This window comes from Palaemon carinicauda, chromosome 2 (genome assembly GCF_036898095.1).
Source record: "Palaemon carinicauda isolate YSFRI2023 chromosome 2, ASM3689809v2, whole genome shotgun sequence".
NCBI classification, from domain to species: domain Eukaryota; kingdom Metazoa; phylum Arthropoda; class Malacostraca; order Decapoda; family Palaemonidae; genus Palaemon; species Palaemon carinicauda.
In genome coordinates, this window is record NC_090726.1 from 112147798 (window position 1) to 112160659 (window position 12862).

Genomic DNA, 12862 nt, shown 5'->3' on the forward strand with positions numbered 1-12862 from the left:
AATAAAAATGTATTTCTCAAATCTTTAACCTACGGGTTTTCTTTCTATGTTTCTTTGAGGGCTCTTGGGTTTCAAAGTGAGGATACAACCTTCAATGAAAAAAGCAAAATTCTACAAGCCCATGGGCTTTCAGTAGCCTATCGTAAACATCCCTACCTCTGTCATTAGGAGAGTTGAGAGTTCAAAACCTGCTCAAACTCAATAGTTTCTAGTGGTGTGCTATCTTACCATCCCTGTGAGCAAGGGATGGGGTGTCTGGGGATGCCTATAGATCTACCTGTTGAGTCATTAGCAGCCATTGCCTGACGCTATGATCCTAGCTTGAAGAAGAGGGACTTGGACGCTGATCATATGTATGTATGTATGCATGTGTATATACTGAGTGTTTGGACAGATGGCCAGTCAGTAGAAGGAAAGGGAGTAGTCAAAAATCAATATTTTTTCACCAATAATAAATTTGATATACTTTGAATTTTTAATCTAATGCAAAATTTTATACTTCTGATTTCGCTTGCATAAATAATTAAACAATTAAAAACAAAAACATGTCGGGACTTTATTCCTGTACTGAGGGCCTGCATTAGGTAGATCTTTAAAAAATATATATCATACTAGATATTAATCATTATATTAACAAGAAACCACTTTTCTCTTTCTGATATAGCAATATTTGTGGGAAATAATTCCGGGGATGGCCTCCCCGTTTCTGATTTCCGGACCCAAGCCTGAAGGATAGAGCACCAACACTCTCACACTTGACAAACTAGAGAACTGCAACGAAGACGGTTTGCTTTCCCTACACACGTTTAAGTCCAAAGATTATTCTATACCGGGACTGTCGGCACCGATATCACCTTGATGTTCAGATGCTACTCCAGGGCGCAGAATAGTAAATCCCAATTAAGTGTGGTTGGACTGAATCAGTTACATTAACAACAGTTTCACAAAGAGTTAGGGGGAGCAATACTGTAAAAGTCAAAACGTCCTAAGGACCACCGGGAGGTAATACCGTAGAACATTACAATAAAGGATTGACACCGATAGCTTTAGATTGATGTAAATATAAACTTACCCTTAAGTCATATCTCACCTCATGTGATAACTCATTTAGTCATTTCAAAATGTAAAGGTCAAGTTAAAAACAGCTAATAATTTTAACCTAAAAAAGGCATTTATTTCCATAGAGTACAACAGGAATTTTCACCTAACTGACACAGGAAAAAACAGCGAAAATACCTAATTGAAATTTGAATAAAGACAACATGGCATATGAAAAATGAAAAATGCTAAGAAAATGGTCAAATCAATTAAATCGTAAATCAATAATCAAATAACTAATCAACCAATGAAAGTAAAAATGGTGACTGAAATGATACCAAAGGTTCTACTCACTACTTTGAACACATTCCTCTCGGGCAATAAAATTTCAAACTTAATAGAGGGGAACGGGAACACAACTTATGTTAATGGACACACCACGAATGATTAAATCAGACAGTTTGAACATGACTTTCTAGCTAAATGTGCATCTCGTCAAATAAAGGCTAGAAAAAAGTGGGGGGGGGACAATTCCTTGGCCAAGGTTGAGCACCGCTACTTTGTACTCACGCTCTTGAGGGTTGATTGAAGTGGAAGAATCTTGAAAACTGTTAACAACACGGTGCATCTTCAGTTCCGCACAGTCGTGTTTTGTCTTCTTAGTCCTATTGTTTGAATAATGGCACAAAATAAGGCATACTGTTGGTTAGTAAATGGTTGACCAACAGGTAGTCGAACCGACGCCCATACCACAACGACGTCTCGGATGAAGAGGCTATATCTACGTCTGTCTTCCACGCTTCCTGGTTTTTAAGTGGGGCGCTCACACGCTTCTTCCTCCCGGCGCTGAGCAGGTTCAAGCAGGTCGAGTCCTTCTTCTTCTTCAAATTTTCCTGAGTATGTGTTTTGCTGAAGGGTGCTTTTTATAAATATAAGGATCATTCTTGAAACTCCAGGGGAAAGTAATTATAAAGAAATCCTACTGTCTGGCTTATAAAAATTAATATACATACAAAAAATTAAGTGACGTTTAGTGATGTTCAATAACACAGAAAAAAATCCTAGCTAAACAGACTTATAAATAGGTACTGAGATGTAAATAGCAATAAGCTAAGATCAATGAGTTACGTAAATTAAAGAGTTACTTAAATACAAACCAATTGTGGTTAAACATCCAAAGCTTCAAGAGCATTTGGAACAGAACGCAACCAAGTGCTGTTTTTTCTTAAAAATTGTCGACGGTTGGTTGAATCGTCAAGCAATGCACTGTGAGCTCACGAAATGAGAGAAAATCATCTACAGAGCAATGAGGTGATGAAAGGTAAAGCATTACAGGGGAATGATGGACATGTTAGCAGCAATGAATATTTAAGGGTATAATAATGAAGGTTACAAAGGAAACAAAAGAAAAAAGAGATGCGTAAAACCCAGAAAATAACAAACAAAAAATAAAAATTGGATTAACGGGGTTGACTAAAATAAAGCGTGGAAAGAATTTCCACACCCTGCCAAGTAAGAGCGAGAGAGAAGGGGGGGGGGGGGGGTCCACTAACAAGAGGTGGAGGGTACGGAAGGAAGGGGGCATTCCCCATCCCTTTCAAATTTACAGCACTTTCTGGAATAAGGCACGGTCTTTATCTGCCGCCGCCCTATGAGGTTGCCGTCGAGAGGACACAGGATCAGGTTTGGGAAGAGGGGCGACATCATCATAAGAATCGTCATTTAGAGGGTCCTCTGAGGGAGGATCTGGTAACTGGGGTGTCGTGAGTGAATCAGGACCAACTTGCTCCAGTTCAGTGACATTTATCTCCAATGGGATAAGACGGTTAATGGGACGCACATATATTCCATGACGGGTGCGCACCTTCACAGATCTAACATGACCATCTTGACCGGGGTAGGTTTCAAGGATACGGGCCATGGGATAATCTTCCCGATTTACTTCATCCAAAATTAACAAACATAAATCTCCAATTTTAGGAGGTACAGGGTGGATACAATTATTTTTTATGTGATGTCACGAAGGGAATTGACATAATCCTGGGTCCATCGTATTAAAAACACTTGTAACATGTTCGTGAGTTTCTGATAACTAACTGGGAGGCTGTTCCCTTCCCTATATGTGGGGTCATCGAGGTCGGTCATAAGGACCTGAGGAGCAAGTGAGAGGGTTCGACCGTAAAGCAGATGACTCGGAGTCAAGGAGGTATCAGTAACGTCGTTGACATCCAAGTAAACTAAAGGTCTATCGTTGATGACGCATTCGGCTTCTTGTACCAAAGTGACAAATTCATTATAGGTAGGATACAAGTGATACATGGCTTTCCTTAAATTAAGTTTGGTGAAGCCTATCAGCCTTTCATAAAAACCTCCCTGCCAAGGGGCACGGGGAGTAATGAATTTCCAGGTCAAGTTATGAGAAGATTTAAACCCATCAATTACAGGGTGATGCATAAGTTCAGTTAGAAGAGCTTGACCAGCTTGGAAAGTGGAAGCATTATCAGAGATGATACAGTGTGGCATACCAAATAGCGCGGCAAATCTGCGCACTGCTTGCACAAATTCAATGACCGTTAACGAAGTTGTGACTTCTAAAGCTACGGCTCTGGTTGGTGCGCAGGTGAAAAGCAAGATGTAAACAAAATCTACATGTGAATTGTATACCTTAAAAGCTCCAGTGAAATCTAATCTAGTTACTCGGAAGGGCACTCTTGAAATGAGGCGATTGGGACGATTCTGGGCTAATGGGGGCATTGGGTACGGGGCCGCTTGCACCTTCCGGCAATGGATGCAACGGCACAAAATTTTCTTGATTTGCTGCCCCATTTGGGGAACCCAAAATTGTTTATGTAATTCAACTAGGAGTGTTGAAGTATTACAGTGCAGCAAACGTTCATGCCAATGTCTGACGATTAGTGTCCAAAGGGCACAATGATGTTCCAGCAAGATGGGATCTACATAATCTAATTCCACGGGGGCATTACCGAGACAGGAACTAGCTTTGAGAAGACCTTGGTTATCCAGGTAAGGTTTACATTGGCCGATGAAAGCCCGTTCGTCCGAATTGAGACGAACTCCTTCACCTTGCACTTGCTTCAGAATGTTAGGATAACTTTGGCCCTGGGAACATTTCAACATGACTGTTAATGGTGGAAGGTTGAATTTATTTGTTCAAATTAGGGCAACGTTGTGACAAGGGTTGTATCCCTTGGGGAATTAAACGTAGGAGTGCAGTGTAGCACTTGATCGCATCGTCAAAGGAGCTGTACTGATCAAAAAGTCGTACTCCCGGGGGATCGAGCCGAATAGGGCATGCACATATCTCTGGGTTAATAGAGAACCTGCTTTGATCGGGGTACTCCGAAGGGTTACTGAGCCAAGGAAGGCCTTGTAGCCAAAATTTATTCTTAAGAATATGCCTGACAGCGACACCACGCGATGCCAGGTCCGCAAGATTGCTATTAATGGGGACATGCTTCAGGTTAAGATTACAAGTTAATTTAATGTTGATTATCTCCTCCACATGGTTAAGGATGTAAGGGGAGTTACTTTTAGAATTATGGACCCACTGGAGGGCAGTTGAAGCGTCAGACCAAACAGTGACCGAAACGTATATGCCAGGGCGCAGTTCTGACAAGTGATTGGCTAAACGACAGCCCAGTAAGAGCGCAGTTATCTCAAGTTTGGGAATGGTTAAACTTTCATCCATTTCCAACATACGCTTAGGGGTGACTCGGGCTTTAGCCGTAAGGAGGCAAGAATTACCTTCCTGGGTGACTATATAAGCAGCTACTCCAAAAGCGAGCTTGGAAGCATCAGCAAAAATGTGCAATGCTGGTTGACTGCCATCATGCGCATTACGAGGGACTTTAATTTGTTCAAGACCTTTGTACCTTTTGATGATATCACTCAGTTCTTGAACTTGCTCAGGGTTAACAGGGGTGTCCCAGCCCTTGTCAGTCATCCACAGTTTTTGAATGAAGAGTTTGCCTATAATTGTAACAGGAGATATAAGACCAATAGGGTCATAAATGGAAGAGAACAAGGACACGACCTTTCTTTTAGTGTTGATGTGGAAATGACTTATCTCTAATTCAGGGGGCAATTTAACATTCAAGGTATCATTAACAGTATCCCATTCAAGACCTAGGTAATCATGAATGCCTCTTTCTGTGAAATTGCCATTAAGAGGGGCATTAGTCGTCCATTTGGCTAACGGCATGTTAGCCTTTAACATAAGTGCCTCAATGAGGGGCCTCTCACTCAGAATGTCTTTGGGGTCGACATAACAGCACTGAAAGTTATCAATATAGAAACTGGTTTTGAGTGTCGACGTGAATCTACTGGACTGACTGTCCAAATGATGTTGGATAGTTTGGTTAAGTAAGTAGGGGCTCGAGGTGGTGCCGAACAGAACGACTTTAAATCGATATGCGACGATCCTTGTCATTTCTGGATCTTCAAAGAAAAGAAAGCGAAAGAAGTCTCTCTGTTCTGGGACAATCTCTATGCGAAGGAATGCCTTGGAAATATCTGCAGTTAAACCAAAGGGCTTCTCGCGGAACATTAAAATCATTGATTGAATCTTCGATGCAAGATTGGGTCCTGTGTACAGAGAATCGTTCAGAGAAAGTGAATTTGGGTTCGACCTGGATGAAGCGTTGAAGACAATACGTATAGGGGTGGTGGCTGAATTCTTAACTACGGGATGATGCGGTAAATAATGTACTTTTCCATCAACAGAGGTGCTTAAGGGGACAGCCTCAATAAAAGTTTCTTCAAGATACTCATCCAGAATCTTACGGTAATCAGTAAACAATTGGGGGTTCTTTGAATTTTTTGACTAACATGAGTTGGGCAAAGGCTCTAGCATAATTTGAAGCGGGGCGCTTATCACTCTTGAAAGGTAGTTGAACAACATACTTTCCAGTTTTGTATTGAGTAGTTCTCTTGAAGAGATCAACTGCCTTCTCTTCAAGATGGCTGAAGGGTTCTTTAGTGATACCAATGGTGTCAAGTTTCCAAAGGTTTTCAAGAGGCGGGTTTAAAGTCATAGGCGAGTCAACATCAATTCGGTTAATGGTAATTGTGACTGCGCTGACATCTCTTGGGTCCACGTCAGGACGTGACCAATCAGGCAACTCTCCCCATACCACGTAACCGGCGGGAGTGCTAAACAGGTTTACACCTTGGATATTATGGGTACGCTTGAGGAGCCTGGGAAGATAATCGGCACCGAGAATGATCTCAATACCGGCAGCACTATCATCGGGACGTTGATCCGCGAGCCGAATTCCATTAGCTTCTAGCGTACGGACAGTATGGGTGTAACCTGGCGTATTGATGCCTTTACCTACATTGGCACTAACAATAGCCACAATCTTATGTCTCCGTCTGCCGATTTTCATATTAAATTGTACTAGATCAGAACTTTTAGGGGGTTCGGTACAATTAAATGAGTTAAGCTGGAACACCATCTGTCCAACAGGTTTAAGATTTAATGATTCAACAACATTTGGGTGCACAAAAGTATGTTGTGCACCACAATCTAGAAAAACTCTTGTGGAGTGTTTAAATTTACCGGAGACTAATTCGGCAGTGAAAGTCGGTAATGCAACTGGGGCGAGGTCATTAGGCCCAACACTCGCGGTGTTGTTGCGGATACGAGCAATGTGATTGAGGTTTACCGCTGGGGTATTGATACTGGGAGGGATAATGGGTTGCATGTTAGGGAGGTTATTAATGGGAGGTCTAAGGGGTTGGGAGTTAGGGGTTTTGTTAGCAAACCCACTAATGGGTTGGATGAAGTGGTTGGATACTGCAAGGAGATTTGGGCATACAGGCAATTTATGAGCCTGCTGACAGTTCAGGCAAGCAATAGTTGCATTGCAATTACTGGCAAAGTGTTGAGTGGAAAAACATTTTGTGCAACGATTCATTTCTCGCAACTTTGATATCCTACTTCTTGAATCGGGGAAATGGGGACATTTGGATTTCACGTGGTCACTATTGCCACAAAAAATACATTTACCTCTAGCAGTCCCATTAATGGGGCCAGCGATAGGCCATCCATTTGATCGACTAGGAGTCGTTTGTAGATCCACGGACTGGACAGGCCCGTTATTAACTTTAAGTTTAGGTATATGATTGTTCACGTTGGAGGAAGGAGGTCTAGGCTGGTTAAGTGATTTACCTTGAGCGTGTGAGTTTCCGTAACGTTTGGCTCGTGCGGGTTTATCACAGGTATTAGGTTTGGGGCCGTCGTCAGGGCTGGTCATGAGCTTCATCATTTCCTTCATGCGAGTATGAGCATACAGGGCACTTTTTATTTTGGCCAAGGTTACTTCCTCGCAATTGTAATTTTGGTGAAGTATACCTAGGTGGAAGGGTTTGAGCTTACTAGTGAAAACATGCTCTAACATTACCTCTGGTAAAGACGACCCAGTTACTTGTACATATTCAGTTTCCGTGTTGTCCCATTCCATGAGGAAACGACAGAGATCAGTACTATCATCATTAGGGGAGGATGCTTTATAAAATTTATTTGTCAAGAGGTGTTTAGTCAAAACGGGGGACTCATACTCTCGCTTAAGACTGTCTATCGATCTTTCATACAGACCCTCTGTCCACACTTGGTTACCGAGAAGTTTACACGCTGGTCCCTCAAGGGTACACAACAAAAATTTTCTGTGGGAGAGTACTTGGAGTTTTCATGTACTGTCTGGCAAAACAAACTCCACCAGCCAGCCCAACAATCTCTACGACCATCAAAGGGAGTGGGATCAGGATCTGCAGCGACTGAGACGCATACGAATTGAGGGTTAGCGTTAGGTGCTTGAGGGGGATTTGAAGGGTCGATTTTTCCCTGCATTACAAGTTGAAGGTGCATTGTTTCTGCGTCAGTTAACAAACTGACAAGATCGGCATAACTAGACAGGACAGTGGGGTTGTTCCAATGAGGTTTCCACAATGTTTTAAAGTCCCTAAGTTCCGCAAGAACTCTACTTACTTTGTTTTTACAGTGCTCTAAACCCTCAGGGGTTGCACAGGCAAAATCTATTGAGGAAACAGCTCTAAGAGTTATGTTTGCCTCTTCATAAATGAATCTGAACTCCTGCCTTTGTTCTTTAAGACAAGCATTAAGGTCTAAAGTAGACGGGATCTCAACAGCCTGTTGTGGGAGGTTAATGTGACTGTCTTTTGCCGCCATCTTGGGAAGACCACGTGTACAGTGGTACAGAAGGTACACAAAAAAAAAAAATTATGCAGACAAAGTCAAACTTAAATAACACACGGCACAGAGAATGTTACAGACAAATGGTCACCGAGAGGGGTACAAAGGACAAGGATAAAGGTAGCCTACTTATAACGGGGAACAGTAAACCAAAGCGTGAAAACATATTAATGGTTAAGAGGAAAAAACGAACAGATCAAAATAGCAGCTCCAAAGCTCACAGTACATACGAAAAACGTGCAACATATACCGATGATCCGAACAAATAAAATGAAACCTGAGTTCTCCTTCAGGGTAGAACTTTCTGGCTAAAACGCTTGGTTACACAGGTGCCTTTATTCGTCAAAGGTTAGCAAAAATTACGTCCTAAAACACTGTACATCTCGTTACCTATCAAAGTCTGGGCTTAATCATCCTACAAATTGGCTAGTGTGTGGGGTTTTGAGGTACGACTTAACTGGGTGATGTTTATGTAGTGAAAACGCTACAAATGAATTTATAATGTTTAAAATTTCCTTATTCCACAAATCAATGGTGTCAGATCCGGTTCGAAGGACTAGTAGTTATTTATTTAAGTGTGGGAAATAATTCCGGGGAAGGCCTCCCCGTTTCTGATTTCCGGACCCGAGCCTGAAGGATAGAGCGCCAACACGCTCACACTTGACAAACTAGAGAACCGCAACGAAGACGGTTTGCTTTCCCTACACACGTTTAAGTCCAAAGATTATTCTATACCGGGACTGTCGGCACCGATATCACCTTGATGTTCAGATGCTACTCCAGGGCGCAGAATAGTAAATCCCAGTCAAGTGTGGTTGGACTGAATCAGTTACGTTAACGACAGTTTCACAAAGAGTTAGGGGGAGCAGTACTGTAAAAGTCAAAACGTCCTAAGGACCACCGGGAGGTAATACCGTAGAACATTACAATAAAGGATTGACACCGATAGCTTTAGATTGATGTAAATATAAACTTACCCTTAAGTCATATCTCACCTCATGTGATAACTCATTTAGTCATTTCAAAATGTAAAGGTAAAGTTAAAAATAGTTAATAATTTTAACCTAAAAATGGCGTTTATTTCCATAGAGTACAACAGGAATTTTCACCTAACTGACCCAGGAAAAAAACTGCAAAACTACCTAATTGAAATTTGAATAAAGACAACATGGCATATGAAAAACGAAAAATGCTAAGAAAATGGTCAAATCAATTAAATCGTAAATCATTAATCAAATAACTAATCAACCAATGAAAGTAAAAATGGTGACTGAAATAATACCAAAAGTTCTACTCACTACTCTCGGGCAATAAAATTTCAAACTTGATAGAGGGGAACGGGAACACAACTTATGTTAATGGACACGCCACGAATGATTAAATCAGACAGTTTGAACATGACTTCCTAGCTAAATGTGCACATCGTCAAATAAAGGCTAGAAAAAAAGGGGGGAGGGGACAATTCCTTGGCCAAGGTTGAGCACCGCTACTTTGTACTCACGCTCTTGAGGGATGATTGAAGTGGAAGCATCTTGAAAACTGTTAACAATACGGTGCATCTTCAGTTCTGCACAGTCGTGTTTTGTCTTCTTAGTCCTATCGTTTGAATAATGGCATAAAATAAGGCATACTGTTGGTTAGTAAATGGTTGACCAACAGGTAGTCGAATCGACGCCCATACCACAACGACGTCTCGGATGAAGAGGCTATATCTACGTCTGTCTTCCACGCTTCCTGGTTTTTAAGTGGGGCGCTCACACGCTTCTTCCTCCCGGCGCTGAGCAGGTTCAAGCAGGTCGAGTCCTTCTTCTTCTTCTTCTTCAAATTTCCGTGAGTACGTGGTTCGCTGAAGGGTGCTTTTTATAAATACAAGGATCATTCTTGAAACTCCAGGGGAAAGTAATTATAAAGAAATCCTACTGTCTGGCTTATAAAAATTGATATACATACAAAAAAATTAAGTGACGTTTAGTGATGTTCAATAACACAGAAAACAATCCTAGCTAAACAGACTTATAAATAGGTACTGAGATGTAGATAGCAATAAGCTAAGATCAATGAGTTACGTAAATTAAAGAGTTACTTAAATACAAACCAATTGTGGTTAAACATCCAAAGCTTCAAGAGCATTTGGAACAGAACGCAACCAAGTGCTGTTTTTTCTTAAAAATTGTCGACGGTTGGTTGAATCGTCAAGCAATGTACTGTGAGCTCACGAAATGAGAGAAAATCATCTACAGAGCAATGAGGTGATGAAAGGTAAAGCATTACAGGGGTATAATAATGAAGGTTACAAAGGAAATAAAAGAAAAAAGAGATGCGTAAAACCCAGAAAATAACAAAAAATAAAAAATGGAATAACGGGGTTGACTAAAATAAAGCGTGGAAAGAATTTCCACAATATTTACCTCTACGTCTTTGAACAAAACGTAAGAACCAATCTATGAACAAAATGGAGACGGAGAAGTGGAAGGAAATGGGATCCGTAACAAAAACACTTTAGTGTAATTATATAATATTATGGTATCCCTTTTTTCCTAAAACCTTGCATCATATTTGGGGGACCTGTCTATCATGACGTCATATATCAATTTTATCATTCTGTCATATTTTCTTACCTGATGTTCAGCAGCGGGCTCTCACACTAAATTGTTGGATACAAAATTGAGCTCTATGCGATTCCTTATCCGTAATCTTAACACCAATCTCTGGAACCATCGTTCAATTAGCTTATAGGCATGGTTTTCAGTAAAATATTTTTCATATTGCAGAAAGAACAGAGATTGGGGGAAACTTCATTGGTAAGGAATTTGTGTGTCTATTTTCCAGAAATTTACTATGCTAGACGTACCCATGACTCACGAATGAAAAAGAAAAAAAAAAGGTAACTGAACTCAAACAGAAGGAAAATGAGAATTCTTTTCAAGGGGGTGATGAATTATTACATGCGAAATGAATGTTGTTACACAACAAGCATAATTTCTAAGTCTTTATACTTTATTCTACTTATTAATTTTCTAACTGCAATTATATAGATATTAATTCTTACATCAAACCAATCAATCAACAACCCATTTTACTCCATCATCCCAGAATTGTTTTATATATACATTACAGTATGAATCAACTGCTGGTTTTAATAATAATAATAATAATAATAATAATAATAATAATAATAATAATAATAATAATAATAATGCTTTGTTCATCGGCAAAAGGAAATGGAAGACTAAGAGGTAAGAGAGGAATGTAATCAGAATAAACGACCGGAACGTGACAGGAGTAGAATGAGTAAATGACAGGTGAGTGGTAAAAATCTTTCAAGAGATCGGGTTATTAATGATGCCTTGATAAATCCGACAATGGAGCTGACGAAGTTGACCTATTATCTTTTAACAGAAGAAAAACAAAGCTAATGAGGACGTTTTCCTAAAGCCTTAAGAGTTAAAATTCTCCAAGTTGTTGAGAATATAAAATTTAGAGTTTTGTGGGAGGAAAATACGAATACAGACACAAAAAATACAATTACACTTGATACCTATCTTCAAAAATGGATCGATTATCAAAGGAAAATTGCCCTCTTCATTGTAAACGTAATTTACATTTGTTAAACCAACTGATGTGCTATCTTTGTATACGCAGTTCCATGGCAACGTTTAAGGATTATTGAAATTCATGATATTTAACGACACATTATACTTAAATTTTGATTATATTTGAATCTTTATTTAAAAAGATATTAGGATCATCCTACAGATATTTGTTCTTGTAATATGCTATGAATAACAAGTAATCAAATCTATTAAAAACTCTCTCTCTCTCTCTCTCTCTCTCTCTCTCTCTCTCTCTCTCTCTCTCTCTCTCTCTCTCTCTCTCTCTCTCAACATTATGCAATTAACATTCATACTCAAGACTTTCATTCTCAGTTCCAGACATCTTTACCACAATTTTTTTTCCAAAGCTTTAGCCCCATTAATCACACGATTTTGACAAATCACCATGTTTATAGGGCCGTCTATCTGTCTGTGTATCAGTCCACCAAGTTCTCAAAAGAACGTTCATTTGCACGCACCGTAGCACGTTCAACCGCAATGAGCTTGAGCAATCATCACAAAGCAGACGTGGAGTCATTCGGAAGCTTGCCTCTGCATGCGCCTGCGAAAGTATGGTTGGACGACTCTTTGGCAACACAGACAGACACGCTCACCCTCAGGAACACTCATGTACATACAAATACATTCATACATATATACACCACGCATACACACACACACACACACACACACACACACACACACACATATATATATATATATATATATATATATATATATATATATATATATATATATATATATATATATATATATCAACTCAAATAGAGAGAGAGAGAGAGAGAGAGAGAGAGAGAGAGAGAGAGAGAGAGAGAGAGAGAGAGAGAGAGAGACCTCATTATGCATATTTATCAATTTGACTGTTTAACAGAATCGTTCACCTCGGCCAAACTAAGTGGCTAACGCAAAAAAAAAAAAAAAGATAGAAAAATTAAATAACAAATAAAACGAAGTATCTAATCTACACCAATAAAAT